Source organism: Monopterus albus, unplaced genomic scaffold, assembly GCF_001952655.1.
Source record: "Monopterus albus unplaced genomic scaffold, M_albus_1.0 scaffold304.1, whole genome shotgun sequence".
Lineage (NCBI taxonomy): Eukaryota > Metazoa > Chordata > Actinopteri > Synbranchiformes > Synbranchidae > Monopterus > Monopterus albus.
Window position 1 is genome coordinate 39,513 of NW_018128184.1, and position 17,995 is coordinate 57,507.

At 42.3% G+C, this 17,995-nt stretch overlaps 1 protein-coding gene across 1 annotated transcript in view; it reads left to right on the plus strand.

Moving 5' to 3' along the window:
• The window catches only part of slc8a2b (solute carrier family 8 member 2b), a 65,632-nt gene that overhangs the window by 11,507 nt on the left and 36,130 nt on the right, over nt 1-17,995 (plus strand). Inside the window, exon 2 of the mRNA XM_020623561.1 lies at nt 8,270-8,332. The gene's annotated coding sequence lies outside the window, so the exon portion shown is untranslated. The remainder of the gene's footprint in view (nt 1-8,269; nt 8,333-17,995) is intronic.

Here is a 17,995-nt window from a genome sequence, read left to right on the forward strand (position 1 = left end):
CTCTTTCAATAGATTTACCGTCAGAATGCTAAATTAACAAGCCACTGTGAGTGCGCTTTTGACAGGACCATGAACCTGGTTTATGAGCATTTAAAAAGTCTGTTTTAAATCCAGCGCATATATACTTCATGGAGCTGTTTAGGCGGATTTGTGCGACTCTAAACAACAGAAATCCTCAATATTTATGAGGCAGTTTCTTTTTTAACCAGGGCAGCTGTAGCTCAGGAGATAGAGTTGTCTCTTAACCAGTGGGTTGGTGGCTCAAATCCCAGCTTCTCCAGTAAACATGTTGAGGTGTCTTTGGACAAGACACTGAAGCCCAAGTTGCTCCAGTGTGGGAACAAATGGGAAATAGTGTAAAACATTTTGAGTGCACTGTATAAGACCTTTTGTTTTATTTTGGAAAATGACTGAAACAACTGATCGTTTACCAAAGTGGTGATTGATTTTCTGTGCATTGATGAATTGATTAATCAGCTAATAGAGTATCAGACTGCATGTGTTAATATGAAACTACTGTACATGAACATGTAACTTTCTGTCTTCCTTAAGGGAAACACTGTCCTGTGCAGCAGGACGGGAGATGAGGGTCTGAGGTGCTGTGGTGCCCGGGGAGCCTGCAGCTCTGCTGTTTGTCACGCTGCTGTGCTTTGAGTCCTGAGCAGGAGTGGGCGGCTCCCTGCACAGCCCGGCTACTCGTAGCTTAAAACGCTGTCGTCTCAGTGTGTCTGAGCCATTGCAGGAGCCCATAAACAGCAAACATACCTACACTCATCACCCGCACACCGACACATAGTGAAACACTCTCTCAGAGACCCATAAAAACACACACATGCACACGCACAGAGTGTGTACACAGGCCGCAGAGAAACAGAGGAGGTGACAGATTAGTGTGGGAGAGGAAGTAGTGGGTGTAAATTATTCAAGAGGACTCTGTGTGTGTGTGTGTGTGTGTGTGTGTGTGTGTGTTCACAGACAGATCAGAAGCAGATATACATTCTTATTTTATTTATTTTGTCATTCATTGGGAAAGATGGGAGGAATATGTGTGGTGGTGTATGCAGGATTTGTGGGGTTCATATTTGATTCTTAGCTTCTCTCAATCTAAATCTGACTGTTTCATGCTTCCATGCACCAGGACACCTTCCCTCCCTGTTTGGCTCAGTCTCTCACTCTCTCTTCTTTACTTGTTATTTGCCTTCTTCTCTTCATTTCCTGCTTTTCCACCTTTATTTATCCCTCTTTTTCTTTGTGGAATATGATGTGCTTTGCTTCTTTCTGTCTTCAGCAGAGAGCGGCGATGCGAGGTACAGGGAGCAGAGTGGAGGCAGGAGGCATGTAGCTGCCCCTACCCTTTGTCATCTTCCTCCTCCTCCTCCTCCTGTCTCTGCCTGCTACTTCACTTATATTATACAATCAGCTAGTGCTTTTGTAGACACACCTTATTAAAACCAAGTCTGATCCAGTGGTTCTGCAATGAATTGACCTTCATGAAGGTGAAAGTGTTCGGTTTCAGTTCCAGCTGTTCCAGAGAGCTGATGATTCGTCTGTGTGAGCGCGAGTCTATAAGAAAATAACTAGATTGCCAGTGACAGTCACTTCTGAAACAATGCAGTATATTCACACATTCATGTAGACATGATGAAATGATATCCATGTCAACAGCAGACAATAAGGTGGCTGGAAACAGTGACTGATAGCAGGCTGACAGGAAAATGGATGGGAAAGGAAAAGAGATTGAATGGTCCGATGATAAATCACTGAGAAACAGGAAGAGAGAGGGCAGTCCAATGACAGGCCAACACAGCGTAATTAGGAAAGAGAAGTCAAGCAAAAGGTCCACAAGGAACATGATTAAAGAAAGAGGGTGACTGTACAGCTAAAGAGAGGAGAAAGCCAAGAGAAATGTCCCGTAAACGCCACACAGGAGGGAGAACAAATGAAAGATGATGGGTTTCCTCACTTGCCTTCAATCAGGAAGTGAGAGAGAAAATGAAGAAATCACTCTGCGGTGTGAAGACGTTCCCTGTGTATTATCAGATAGAATAAGAGAAGCCTGCTGTTTACACAACCATCCTGCTCTCAGTGAATCCATTGTACTGTGACGTTTGCCTCCGGCACGTCATTTGTCACAGCTACGATTTGTGATTTGTTGTATTTTGTGGATGTGTACGAGAAGAAAGGACCCAAAGGAGAGAAGCTACTGCACTGTTAGGATGGACTTACTGCAGATATGCATATGTGAGTGGATTAGCACAGAGAGATCATAACGCAGGACTGTGGACAGCTTCAGTACAATGCAATGCAAATACTAGAACTTGTGCTGTTCCAGCTCTAACCTTCTAAACTCCAGCTGTTTGCTAATAGCATTTCCCATACCTTAACTCGGGGCATCTGCTAATGCTAATGTAATAACTTTACACCAAGTCCAGATGAAAAAAAGAAAAACAATACATTTGTATGAATGCAGTGCACCTGTATAGGAGGCGCCTGTTGTGCCTTCACCACACATGTAAAGAGAAAAAGGCTGTGGATACAGTTTTCTTCTGCCTGATGTTACACATCTTGCTGGCTGGCCACTAGCTCAGTGGTGCACTGTTGATGTCAATCTAAGCGTTTATGTGAAGCATAGACAAGACTAACAGGAGCTGAAGTATATTTCAGATGACAGCTGTCCTACACTGTGATGCAGTACAGCTACTGTGCCCAGAGGCAGCGGCAGCGTTTAGAGGTGAGCTTGTGACAGGAAGGGCACCGGACACTTCCACAGTTAATAATACTGTCAAACTGACTTGGACTGAAACATTTCACCATCTGCTGCTCACTGCACAACAGTAGTTGAGACATGGTGCCATCTGCTGAAATAAAGACTTCTTCTAAAACAGTCTGTGTGTAGATGGTGTTCCACTACTTTAAACTGGGCCATAGGCGACAGAATGGACACAACAGGTCACCTTGCATCACTTAAAGTTAATAAAACATGAGTAAAACTACTTTGGTGAATGTTAAGGTTACGGGATGCATAGTTCACATTGGTTAAGGTTAAAAGAAAACACCATGTGATTTATGGGCCTGTGTGGTTTTGGAGAAATACTGTGCATGAGACAAAGCTTTGGATGCCTCGCTCATATGACATGACACTACGCTGAAACTCTTCCTCACTGAAGCTACATCACGTCCAAATCTGCTCACTGTGGTTCAGAAGTTACCTCATTATGGAAAGTGGGAATCACTTTAGGTTTGTTGGTTTGAGAAAATCAGATGACACAAATGCCAGTCTGACAAATCCTCTGACAGGGTATAACTGGGCCTAATTTGGACAGGACTGTTGTATTCATTTGAACAGCACTGGAGGCTGAACATGTTGAATCATAGTTATTATAAGCAAAGTGCATGAATGCCTTTGTCTCGGGACATTATGAGCAGCTGTAAGCCACCATGATGAAGTGAAAGCACACAGGCTAAAGCCGTGACAGCACATTCAGATGATGTGGGTCAATAATGGCTTATTAAATCTTTGGAAATTACCACATTTTTTGCCCCTAAACAATAAAAAAGCTGCAGCATTACTCTGCATTGTCTGCAGCCACTGTACCCATCTGCTTAATCACAGCCCAAATAAATAAGTAGCTATTGCTTCCGCTCATCCAGCTGGCGAGTGGTTTCCTCTCACCACTCTGTAGAAATGGGCAGGAATAACTACCACAGTGAAATGTGCACAACCCTGTAAACATACTAACAGAGGCAGATGTACAGTGTACACATAAAGATGTACTGTTCATGAAAACATACAGTACACAAAGAGGCATAAATCAATCAAATAATCACAAACTTTATTGCCAAGTATGTTAGAATACAATACAGCTCTGTTACAGATGTGCTTCTCTGTCCTCTTAGACATTGCACTGATGTCACTTATCAAATCCTGCTTAAAACAATGAATTGCTTGTTTGCAGATTTTGATTTTTGACATGGTTTTTAAATACAGAGGCTGATTTGGGGAATTACACCTACAATATTTATTGGACAGTTTGCCTCTTAGACCCTGATTTCATTCAAAATGAAGGTCAGATATTCTTTAAATGTCCAGAACCACTTTTAAAAAGGCTCCAGAAATGCTGCTACTGACATACGTCTGACCTTTAATGCCTCTCTGTCGTGTGTTTTGCATTGTGGTTGAGAGTTCATGAAGGTTCAGCTCCAGCTAATAATGTTAATGCACTACCTTGTATTGGCAGGCCTGACTTAATGCTCTTTATCCACCTGCCAAAATAGCACAAAGATGAAAGCTCCAGAAGATCAGCTGCATTAATCCCAGAGTGGTATAAAAACTATCCTGACTGCAGCTCGTGAACAAAGTGCAGAGGCTGCAGCTAATTCTCATTAGTAAATGAGCAGCCTTTTATGGCTCGCTGTGGAAGAGCTGCTGATAGCATCAGTGAGAGAACCGCTTTCCTACCCAGTGGATTTCACATCAGTGGTTTTTCCCTTTTAGTTTTTAGACTGTGGCAGTAAAAAGCTTGATTTTAAACATAAAGATTAAACAGTAGATTAAGTTAATAAGAAACATAAGTTTAAACCAGTTCAGTGCTGTTTCACTTACAAATGTGGATAGAGGTGACCAGCAGTTTGTGTGCGTGCACGGATCTGTTTTGTCATTGTATATGCTTTGTAAGTAAAAAGCTGATCTCAGGAGACACTTAGGCAACCACTTCTCCTATAAGTGAATGTTTCCTGGCCTTTTCTTAGAGGACTGACACCAATCCCTCGTCTGTGCAGTAAACATGAAGCTGCAGCAGTTCAACATAAAGACCGGGCTAATCTGGCTCTGTGCAATAGTAACACAATCTGCCCACCAGCACGTCGAAGGTTTGCTAATTAACATTGTGTATCTCACTTTGCTCAGATCTAAAGTGTAAAGACAGTTTCCAGCAGGTTCTCCAGCAGCTGCTCAGCCAAGAAAGACTTTGACACATAAGCCTCAAATTGTTTTTATACTTATGTTTTTGTACATCCTAAAACACAGAGTGTTGTACAACGTGTTGATCAGTGCACTCGGAGGGACTGCTAGGTGGATTTTACTAACTAAGCTAAGGTAAGGGGGTGTGATTACTGTCTGTACTGTACATTCACTTCTGTGCTACTGCTTCACATTTGCTTTCAGCGTGTATATTGATATTACTGTCACTGGTGCTACCCCCATACTGCTGCTGTACAGACAAGCCCTGCTGGCTCCTCGGCAGGTACAGTAATACAGTTATAGAAGCGTAACATCCTCTTAAAGTCTATTTACATTAAGATGAACTAAGCCGGCGGGTGCCACGGAGACTGTGAAGTACATGTGCAGTGAGCCGAAACACTGTAAAACGACTTACTAACAATAACCTTTATATAAAGTGCAGTCAACAGAAACGACTAATCAGATCGGTATTTGCTCTGAGCCCCCTTTGCCTTTACAACAGACCCACTTCTCCTCAGTACACCTGCACACGGCGTTTCCAGATAATGGTAGGTTGTTCCAGCATCTCGAAAAAGGCTGCCACAGTGGACTGAGGTCGTCTCAGTGGCTTCAGACTCTTCATGTGATCCCAGACTGACTCCATGATGTTGAGATCAGGGCTCGGTGTGGTCATACCAGGTAGAGACACATTAGGTCAGTAACCGGGCAGCTAGCCAGGTCTCTGTAGTGCACAGTATCTATGGCCCAGGAGCGTTGCCTGGTGATGTGGAAAGGAATTCTGGGAAATGCAGGGAATTGCTGACTGAAGCAGAAAGGGCCAGTGAGCAGAGTAACTGCTGGAGAGATTTGACCATAATGATACAAGACAATGTGAAGGCCTTAACAGCAGTAACACTGAACTTCACAGAAGAATATCTGAAATGTGCAAAAACAGAAGGTCGGCAGCTTGTAATCAAATGACCATATGTGGTCTAAAAGGAAGCAGGGTGTGTTTGAGGCTGTCGCTGCCCGGGTGGGATCCCAGAAAACCCTCCCTGGACAGGAAGAGCACCTGTGTTTCAACTCTACAATAAAGTGATTCATTTTTGCAATCCATACAGATTAAGAGTGAATCGTAGAGAGTCGGGGAAGAAGAAATAATTTTCTCCTGAAAATTACTTTAGTGGATGTTTCCCTGAAATACATCATCCCCTGTGTCACTGCTGTGTAGCAGAGGAAAGAAAGGAAGGCGCTCTGCAGGCAGATTAGAGAGACAGCTCGGAGACAGTTATTTGGTGGTGAACTTTAGCATCTTCACTCCTGACGGATGCCTCTGTTCAAGGCAATGTCTGAGAGTGTTGACATCAACCTTTAGTCGAGACCTTTACGTCAGTGACGGCCTGAGAGAAGGACGAGGACGAGAGGAGTGGGAGGTAAAACTGATGTTATTATTGGTGTCAGACAAACATTTACACAAACTTGAAGATTCATGATTGTGGCCGCACACTGTTTACATCATCACATGTGAGTAGTTTGTGTACTGTGTGTTTGACCGTGTCATAGCGTTGACCATGTGTACGTTGTCCTTTCAATCCACTGAGGCGTCACCTTGGGGAGTGAGAGGTCATCTCTCTGCACACCTCCAACCAGTCATCCTGCTTAGCAGGTAAACAGCTAATGAGTCAAGAAGAGGCTGCATCGACCTGGTAGTAGAGGCCCAGACCTTGTGGAGAAGGATGGAGGACTTTAACGCTGTAGTTGGGGTGGCTGTGGCTCAGGAGGTAGAGCGGTTGGCGGTTTGATTCCCGTTCTCCCCAGTCCACTTGTTGAAGTGTTTTTGGGCAAGACACTGAACCCCAAGTTGGTCCCGATGGCCAGAGCATGGCTCTGCAGGAACAATGCTGCCATCGGTGTGTGCGTGCGAGGTGGTGCTGCAGACGGCTGCCTCGGTTCTGTACGACATAGTTGGCCAATAAAAGTGATTGCCATAATCAGATCAGGGGCTAGATCCTGACAGTATCTGTAGTGTAATTGATCAGGTGGTTAATGAAATGTGAAGCTGGGAAATACTCTCTTGATCAAGCGCTTGCCTTGATTTCGTGTACCACGAATCCTTGCATTTACTCACCACGGCTTCAGTGGGATGGACATCACCGACCCTTCGTAGACATTAACACTGGTATATTTTATCTATAAAGCGATACTGAGTAAACTTCCAGTCGGTGTCCTGAACCTGCACCCTGCTCTCAGACTGGATGTGCACAGACACTTGTTTCATTTACATGACTTATGATTTGTCACGGAGCGTCTGAAGGCTCGTCTTGTCACGATGGGAGACTGGGCAGCAGGTTCAGTTTGTCTAAGTGAGAACTCCACTTCATGGACTGGGCCCTGGATCCAGCAACATGTTGGTCTTTGTCCATCTCACATAATTTCACCTTTATCAACCCAACTTCATTGTCTGAGGCTCAGCTAGTGCTAAAATAAAATATTTTGCCATGATATTGAAAAGCTCATTAAAGATAAATAATGGGTGAATCACATCATAAAAAACAAATAAGATTCTGAAAACATAATAAAAAAGAAAAATGAGCCAGTGGCACAAAACGGTGTATTAATACAGGCGGTTTAGCCATATCTTTAATACCGTTTGCAGACTTTATTAAAGTTATAGAAGGGATTTTTACTCCCACAACCTGACTGCACACTGGGCTGAAAAGCCTCCAAAGCTGTTTGTGGGCCATCGCGGGGCACTAAAACTCTGATGAAATCGCTTCAGGTTTGCCAGCTCTTCAAAGCACAATTTCATCATGAGTTAGAAAATGCATTTACGTGCCTGTGGTCAGAGAGTAATCTCTGTCTTCATCTGCAGTAGATGACTCGGGCTCACCAACACTATATTCAAGAAAAGGCCAGATTCAGGCCAATACATCAGCTCACCGTGCCTCTCTTCTTCAGCCCGTTTGTCCCTCTGCGTTCACACCATCTATGTGACTCACTGGTGCAAAAACACTGCACAAACATGCACAGGCACTTCAGGTGGTGTGTGCATGAATGTCTCAGCCCATTATCTGTGAGCCCATCTCTGGGGATGATTGCTCATCTAATTAACTGACATCGATACAAATGAGAGCTGGTCCCTGACACATCACTCTCTCTTCCTTTCTCACTTTCTCTCTGTCTCCTTTGGTTCATCCTTCTCTCTGTCTTTGTCTGTCTTCATGCTTTGTATTGTTTTTGTTTCTTGTGTGTGCCAGTGGGAGTTTGCAGAGTTCTGAAGATGCGTTTCAAAGATGAAAACCTCTCATCTCTGCTTCTGTCTCTCTGCAGCCTGGCGGTGAGTAGGAGATCTTTGTGGATCAGGAGTTGAAGAAGCAGCACCTGAGACCAGCGGTGAGTTTTCACTCCTTCCTGCCCTGCATGTTTTTTCTGGTCATATACCCTTCTTTTGGGAATCACAGTAACTGGGCCAGACGCTGCCGTCGAGATGAGACAGGGAAAAAGCTGTAGTGTAGACTGTGTAACACACCGTGTGTCAGATCAGATCCACCTCGCCTACAGTGTGTCACATCATCTGTGCTTGTTAAATGTCCCTCATAGGGGCAGCACTGTTTCCATACTTACACATAGTTGAGGTTCATTTCTGTGCTCATTTCTCCATCAGTACAACTTAGCAATTATGTGTTCTCTTGTTAAGTTGTGTTTCCTACCTACCTCATGCTTCGTGATTTGTGAAGTGGCTGCTGCAACAACTGTTTTCCTTTCTATCACCTACCCACACTTTGAAAATGGCCAGTTTAGAGAAAACGCTGACTGAGAAGATCGAACGGTCACTGAATCACTTCTCTGCTTATTAGATTTAATATTTTTTTCTAACACACAGGAGTTTCTGACTAAACACATACATCGTTGTATTGTACACTTGATCTTATAATCTTAATCTTATATGTGCCTGTCCATTAATACAACTATGTGTTGAAAATGATATGTAAATGTTACTGGGTGTGACGTTTACAGAAAGGTGATCGTTAAAGAGTACGTCTCCTGGAAATGGGCTAAGTCTATGTAGGGACCTGGCAAGTGATGAAAACAAGGATGTGTGTGTGCCCACATCTATTCTGGAGGTCTCTTAATTCAGCTTTTCTCACCCTGAGCCGGCTGATGGAGCTCGGAGTCCGTGTCAAGTTGTCAGGAATCCAGAGGGGAAACAGCAACAGGACTCAATTACTGTCTCCTCATGGACCACCTCAACACACACAGACAGACACGCACCCTATTATATCTCAGATTTCTCTCCATCCTTCTGTTTTTACTCTCTCCCTGCCTCTCTCCTTAATGCATCTACCCAGCTCTTCTCCTTCTTCTTCTGGTCTCATTTGTTCATACTTTCCTTCATTCCTTCCAATATCTCTTCCTCAGCTTCCTTTCGTTCCTCATCTCTCAAATCACCCACCTTTGCCTTCCTCTATCAGAGCTGCAGTTTCATAAGATTTACTGTATATGGAGCGCTATGTGTCTGCTGTATGCATATGTGAGCAGCTGTGTGTATTGTCTACATCACAGTGCCCAGTAACCTTGTATTAAGAAGGATCCAAACAAAACTAGACTCCATAAAGAAAACAAACAAGCAGGAAACAAGAAATAATTACTGACCAGAAACCAGGGGATAATCAGAAAGTCATCAGGACAAGCAGTCAGGCAAAATTGTAATGACAAGACACATGAATGCAGGACTGAACACTGGATAGTCACAAATGACACTCTGTGGACAATCTGGCAAGGAGTGAATGCAGGTTTAAGTGGAGGCTGGGTGATTGCAAAGATGGAGCACAGGTGAGTGTGGGCAGAGGAGATGACCACAGCGGGAAACAAACCACAGGCGGGGTCTAACATCACAAGGAAACAAAAATATTCTCAGAACAATAGTATGTGTTTCTAAAAGACAGACACCACAGGTTCATTAAGTTTTAGAGGAACAGATGGTTCCCTAAAAGGCAAAGACATGAGGGGCACAAACTAGCTCCCCCCCACATCAAGACAGGAGTACACTAAAGAAGCAGCATTTTAAAAATGTAGTGATTAATTGCACTAGGACAAACTTTAACCTGCTTCTAAGTGTTTTTGCTGTCGGTTTAAATCAGCATCAGTCAGTGGATCCTGAGAACCAGCTCAGGTATCAGATTTTTTTTCTGATCTTCAGCCAAACATTCACACATTCTCCTGTCGAGCTCTCAAAGATGTTTTAGGACCACAAAACCATTTTCTTTTAACAATTTTAAGACTGCCCTTTTGGGTCAGTGAATTGTAACACCCTCCCACTCCCTCTCTGCGTCTCTGCTCTTTCGACTGACACTAATTGTCTCCTCCAAGAGAACAAGACTCAACAGGCATAAAAAAGCGATAGCTGGGAGACCAATTTGCTCCCTGATTTAGCCTCATTTTATCTTAATGAGAGTTTGTGTGTGAGACAAAGGGATGAGTGCGCTTCTTAGCCTCCCCTTGTTATTTGTGCTTCATCACATGAAGTTTGGTCCCAGGAGTTTTGGTCCCAGGAGACACTGAGGGTTCCTCAGGCTTTCCTTCTTTTTGAACAAGACTTTATAAAAACTACTGAGCTCATTAGAAAAATGAAAGTATATATTTTGGGACGTGTTTTTAAGGATTTACAGTTCTGCACAAAAGTCTGTAGGTAATAAAATTAATGCCTTAAATAGTTTTTATATTAGTTTGGTCTACATTTTTGTAAAACATTACATAGAAGAATTCTAATAAGAATACAAGACTTGTTGCAGCTTAAAGAATAAGCTTATCTAGCTAGCTTATCGTTATCTATATTAACTGTATCTTCAACATACAGAGACGAAAACCAACAATGATTTGCCTCTGCTCACAGTTAATGTCTGTCAGTCCTGGATTAGCTTGTTCATCTGTGCCATAGACCTCTGCTGTCATTCAGAAACAATTAAAAACGCTGCAAGGAGCCATAACTCTGCACTTAGTGACCTTTTTACTCATTACAAAACACCAGAATATGCAGAGATCTTGTGAATGGGCCCTTGGTGTTTGTTTACTTCAGATGCTGTAAAAATTTACGTCCATTCAGAGCCTTTGGGGCAACATTTTTAAAGTATATGTCCAGGCCTGATTCTGCAGAAACTGCCCAGAGTCTATATATGAAAATGGCTTAAGACTGTGTTTAGAGTAAGTCAGAATTAGGGTTAAAGTTCCTGAAGTGCCACTGAGCATTTCAACCAAAAGACTCAGGTTCCTGTTGGTACGTCCCTGTTGTGGAATTCTAGACTAGTTCTGAAGTCAGTTTTTTAACATGTGAATATGTGGAACTGCAGAAAAATCAGTTTCCCACATGAGAAATATAAGAAAGCTTCATTAATAATGATACTTTGTAAATGCAGATACAGTATGTCAGCATTTACTAAGAAACTGTGCGACTGTGGCTCCTGACTCTATGTAAATAATTCACAGACACTAAAAAAGACCTTTCACACTCGGGGCTGGCCGTGATGGCAGCCTTCTCTGTTGACTAGAGGTAATGCAGGCCATGAGTTCTGGTTTACCAGTGCACTCAGCAGGAGTTCTTGGTAAAAGCTTTTCATGATTAAATGAAATAGATAAAAGGAACTACAGTGGCAGCTGTACAGATATCTCCATTTGTGTTTTTGCCAGTCACTGACCAGGCAACATCGTCGGTATTGGCACTGGATCTAAATCACAAAGTGCAGAGTTGTCCAATGTCCCTACAAGCACCAGACTGCACACAAACGGTGCAAAGCAAATTTATTTTTATGACCCTTTTAAAAAAGTCAAGGTTACAAAGTGCTTAAATTATTACATAGCCATAAAAATGACACACACCACTCACAATACAATAAAATAACTTTGAAAAAACAAAAATTAGAGAACCCAGCCCATTAGATTCAGCAGTCTTTACCCGGAGTCAAATGCCAGATCAAACTCTGTGGACAACACACATCACAACCGTCTCTAACGACTATGCTGTGGCAGCAGACGAGCCTGTAAATGGTCTTATACTTTGCTTTTCTATGCACTGCAGCACTCAAAGCACTTTCACACTATTTGGCCATTCACCCATTCGCACTCCCCAGTGTCATCACTGGGAGAAACTGGGGGTTCAGTGTCTTGCTCAAGGACACTTTGACATGTTGACTAGACAAGCCAGGAATCAAACCACTAATCTTCTGGTTAGAAGATGACCCGCTCTACCCCTTGAGCCCCAGCCTGTAAATCAGATGAGCCACAGTTCAGTTTTTCCTCCACTTTAGTTGTCCAGTGCACTTTGACACCACAGTCCTTTTTAATCACCATTCTTCAAACTTTTATTTGCCAGCACGTCTCCCTCGGCTCGAGACGTCAGCGGTTGCTGATGCATACATTGCGTTCCAATAATCTGATCTAGAACTGATAAAAGCATGAATTACTTTTTTCAAAATCACTAAAAGAACAGAAAGGCTTCACTTTAGTCTCAACTGAAAGAACCCCCTTTTGACTATAATGGAGGACAGGGACTATTTAAGAAGGCAGCATCAGTGGAAGCTGTTCCATGTCATTGTATTTACGGTACGTGGAGGCAGAAATGTCTCCAGACCTGAGCCAGTTATACCAGAACTACTGCACAGCTACATGCAGTGTCTCCTGTCAAATCAACAGCATCTCTTCACATGGCAAACAACATCTCCCAACCCGAACCTTAGCTAACTGCACCTTAACCGACAAAGTCCTTTGAAGCCCCAGAACGTCCTCGCACTGATGCTGTTGAAATTTGTCCACACAACCACAGAAAGATACGTGCACACATACGCACAAGTGCATGCTAGGTTGTGGCCTTTTTCCTCCCTCCATGCACAGAGGCTGAATCGTTCATTAGCACCTCTGACAGCTGGGTTTCCTTAGTGATGTCCTCTTGAGAAACAGTTTATACTCATTCCTTCCTAGACATCAGTGTCATCAGAATTTACAGAACTTCTGCCAAGCTTCAGCTGCTTTTACACTAGTGTCTGATGAAAGGCAATCACTCACAAAATTTCTCTTAACTTGGTAAATGTGATGAGTAAGTGAGCGCAGATGGAGGAGGTGGTACTGTATAATGTGTGGGAGGAAAAGAGAGGAAAACAGATGCTGCGTTCATGTCCAGGGCAGTGTTTAATAACTTAGGAAGGTTAAGTCCTCCCATTCTAAAGGTAGCTGCAATAATAGGACATAATGACGTTAGCATTTAAACCACCGGTAGCCGGAAGCTGTCGACACTCAAATATCCTCTTTTGCCACATTGTTTCCCTTCAGTCTGTGTCTTCCCACAGTCCTAAGGCATAAAGGCCAATTATAAGGTTGTTAGTTAGTCCAGCACACGTGGGGAAGGATATGAAAGTCAAGATGTGAGAGATTAATGCACCACTTTAATTCAATTTGATTCAATTTTATTTGTATAGCGCCAAATCACAACAAAGGTCGTCTCAGGACACTCTACAAACTAAGGTCTAGACCTTACTGTTATTATTGTGCTATACAATACATACCAACTGTCTGAGCAAAGTAATTCTGCTCAGCGATGAACAGCAGCAGGCCATGGTTATACTGGGCGACTGGTACAACTGGGCTTGGCTCTGCTTTCTGTTATCAAATTGTAAACAAATTGCCATAACTGGTGACTTTCATATTGATAATCCAAAAGACAAACTTGCACAATAATTCTGTGGTGTGCTTGAAACGTGTGATCTGCTGGAACATGCGAAAGGCCTCGCACTGGGTTTACTTTTAACTAGAGGTGTTGATAAGTCAAGCACTGTTTCAAGACTGTAGCCGTCTCTGACCATTTCTGTGTCTGTGTCAGTATGTTGGCTTTACCTGCTACAACACTTGCTGTTAAAAAAGGTATTTAAATGTCTGTGTCAGTAGCCTACCATCAGACTATGTTGATTCACTTCTTGGTCATTTTAGTTGTAAAACTCTTGAACTTATTGACACCATCAAATCTGAAAAGGTTAAATCTCTGGCAACCAAAAAGCACCATGGAGGAACACTCTGGCTGTTACAAGTCAGAAAAGAGAGTGCAGGAAAGTTGAACTCTTCAGATTCACTATGAGATCTTTAGAGAGAGGCTGTGTACTTACAGTGCTGAAGCAAATCAGGGCAGACAAGCCTTTATATCCAACCTCATCAACAGGACTACCAATAATTCTTGTGTTTTGTTTGCCACTGTTGAGAGGCTAACTAATCCCCCCACACAGTTAGCCACCCGATTTCCTATCTCAAAGTAGGTGTGATGAGTTTGCATCTTTTTTGTATGTGAAACTAATCTAAACACCAGAGTGGCCATAAATTCCTCCAGGTCAAACAATGCAACCAGACCACTGCTGCAGCCACACAGCAACAATCTGGTTAGAAGGTCAAGATTCAATGCCATCAGTGGTAAAACACAGGAGAGTGTAGTTGACAACCTAATTCCATCCACCTGCTGTTTGGACACCATGCCAATCAGCTTCTTCAGAAATGTTTTCAGTTGCTTGGAAATAAATGTGCTGACAGCTGTTGGTGGCTCGCTCCTGTCAGGGGTTTTTCCAAAATCACTGAAAACTGCAGTTTTTCAGCTTGTTCTAAAGAAAAGCAACCTGGATAATTACAGGTCAGTCTCTCATCTTCCTTTCTTTGGCAAAGTTACTGGGAAAACAGTTTTGATTCAACTGAACAGCTTTTTAAATATGAACAGCCTTTTGGACAGAATTCAGTCTGGCTTTAGACGACACCACAGCACTGAGACGGCAGGCAAACAAAGGTTAAACCCCCCAGAGCCGGTCCTTCTTGTCACATTTTGATTTAATTAGACTGAGTGCTCTGCTGCCTCTGAGCTGCAGATTAAAGCCTGAAGCCTCGAACATTGTCGTCGAGACAGCCAGCAGAACAAATAGTCCATCACAAAACAAGGTGCTGGGTACGAGGAGCAAACAGAGTGAGAAAAGGAAGGTGTGATGAAAAGAGTGAGGGCATGAGTTGTCTCCTTCCTGGAGTGTGTCCTGCTGTGTTTCATGTATTTTATAAGTTTGGATGGGGAATTTTGAGTGGCAGTGAAATGACCTTCCAGCTGGAGGACAATTCCACTGACAAACTGTAGCCATGTTGTGTTGCATTGTTTTGTGATGGAAGGCTTGTGGTTTTGTACCACATAGGAAAACAAGTGAGAGAGAGTGACAGGCAGAGACGGAGAGAGAGGACAGAAATAGGCTGAGAAAACACCAGGGACAGAAAAGCCTTTCTGTTCCTGCTGCCACTGCTAATGCTGCGTGCTTTTAGAGGACCAGAGACCAGTTTTTAGACTGCCGACCATCCTTAGTCACTGCTCTTTGAACCTTTGGCAAATGCTTGACAGCGTTCAGCCTTTAACCCTACAGCGGTTCCATCTGCTTTGCTGTTTTTCACTGACACAATCTTACACTGAGCATTTCTGCTGCATCTCACACAGTCGATATCCTCCTATTTTAATCAGCCCAGCTGTGTACACTGCCAGCATGTCAGCTTACACACATAGCTGCAGTCTTCAGGTCTGTGTTTTCAGGGCAGCAACGCTCCACAGAAAACCACAAAAACAATGACAGTTCCCTAGTTCCACCAAAGTAGGTAAATGCATAAAGTAAACACAATTAAACGGTTTATTAAATTAAATTAAATGGTAATTAAACGGTTCTGTACTGGCAACAAATTCCTTGTGTGTAACATTCTTGACCAAATAAAAGTGATTCTCCTTATCCGATTAGCCTTAAAACACTTGATCGGTTATTTTTTCATCATTCCTGATGCACATGTGTGTTTATGGTTTTCCTTTTTTACCATGATCCTGTTCTGCACGAGGCATGAGAATATTGTGTTTTCAGTCAATTCCAAGGTGCTCCTCTACGTGCCCTTTGTGCAGTGTTTCCGGCATAGACACGCCTTAAACAGCTTGTTGGTGTTTTCGGGCTCTCTGACCTCAGTACGACTGTAACTGTAACTGTTAGCATGTTTAAATGTGCCTGTTTTAGACACCAGCATTTTCTAAATGGGTGACCCAGTCATAGTGGAGTGATGCACTCTGTTCACAAGCATATTGGAGTATTACTACACTTGGACTCCCCGCCCCCTCACAGCAGTGGTTCAGCCCCTGGAACATTTAATTAAGCAGCACCTCCTTCCTAGGGAGAATTAAAGATTTATGGTGTGGCTGAGATGGTGGGGCAAGTCCCAGCCCCTTGGACCATAAACAGAATAGACACTGTAGAAAACAAGTGTTGCACTCACTTCAGGACTTAAAGGGTTCTTAAAAATCATTTTATCGGTAGTTCATCCCCTCCTTGTTTCACAAAGCCCCAGTGAGTAAAGCAATTTAAGTGCATGTTCCTCTCAAAAGTGAGTCTGTGCGTCTGCTGCTTTGGACACTTGTAGGGCTGTAATGACCTCAGCTGCCCAGTCACTTTCAGCAGAAATTACTCAAACAATGATTTGACATTTCCTTTGCTGAGTGGAGAATGGAGACAGAGCAGCCTTTAAACAATAATAGAAAGAAAAGTGCATGTGAGAGAGGAACATCAGTATATTCTGATCATGTATAACAGCTTATCCAGCAGGAGATTTGATTTGATTTGATTTATTTATTCTTTCAAGCATGTAAAGACAGTTGATATGTCAACACACATAATTTTACACATATCCAACAAATGCTAATCCAATATCAATTTGCTTATACCTAGTACATGCTTGAATGGAGTAGGAAGAAGTCAGACTTATCCAGTCCTACCCCATGACATCATCTTACCATCACTGGTTTGCAAGCAGTATCTCTACATAGATAATTCTCTTCTACACCACACAAGTAATATACTAAAGAATTATTACAAAGTGTTAACATTCATACACCACACCCACAATGTTCCATCTAATTAATCATTGAGCCTGTTCTTGCATATATCTTGATTGACACATACCTTTATATTTATGTTTAAACTCATCAATTCTATTACTATTTTTTATGTCCACACTTAAATTATTCCATAGTTTTACCCCACTTATGGAAATACAAAATCTTTTTTTTGGTTGTACATATAGCATGAATTTAACAATTTAATTTATTAGACTGTATGAAAGCTCCATTGGTGTGATCCCTATACCCCATCTTATGCACAATTCTAATCACTCTTTTTTGTACTATATACAATGGTTGAAGTGAGCTTTTGTATGTATTTCCCCAGTTTTCAACGCCATACTCTAAGTATGGTAAAATCAATGAAGAATACAAAATGCGTAATGCTTTCCCGTCCAAAATATATCTAACCCGTGCCAATATCGATATATTTTTTGCTATTTTGTGCTGAACATATCTGATATGAGATTTCCAGGAGAATTTGTCATCAACTATGACACCTAGAAATTTAATTTCATATACTCGTTCTATATTAGCTCCCCCAATTTTCAATTGAAGTTCATTATCTAGTCTACAATTCCCAAATACCATAAATTTAGTTTTATCCAAATTCAGAGATAGTATATTACTATCACACCATTTCTTTATCTTCTCAAGTTCCTGTGAAACCCGTCCAGAGAGTTGCTGTAGGTTTTCACCCAATGCCCATATGGTAGTGTCATCAGCAAACAAAACCACTTTCACTAAATCAGAAACCTTGCATATATCATTAATGTATAATATAAATAATTTAGGTCCCAAAACACAACCCTGAGGCACTCCACATACAATGTCCAGCTCACTCGATTGGTATTCACCCAACCTCACAAATTGACGATGTCCTGCCAGTGCATCTCTTCAGTAAAAATCACAACAGCTGACATGTTAATAAAGAGTTTATCCAATTTTTTTGAAAATTGTGACAACAGAGAAACCGGTCTATAATTTGTGAAGTTGTGCTTATCACCAGATTTATACAGTGGAATAACCTTTGCTATTTTCATATTATTGGGGAACTGCCCAAGTCAAAACGACGTTAAAAATATGGGTTAATGGTTTGCATATCCCCTCAATTACCCATTTAACAGTTGTCA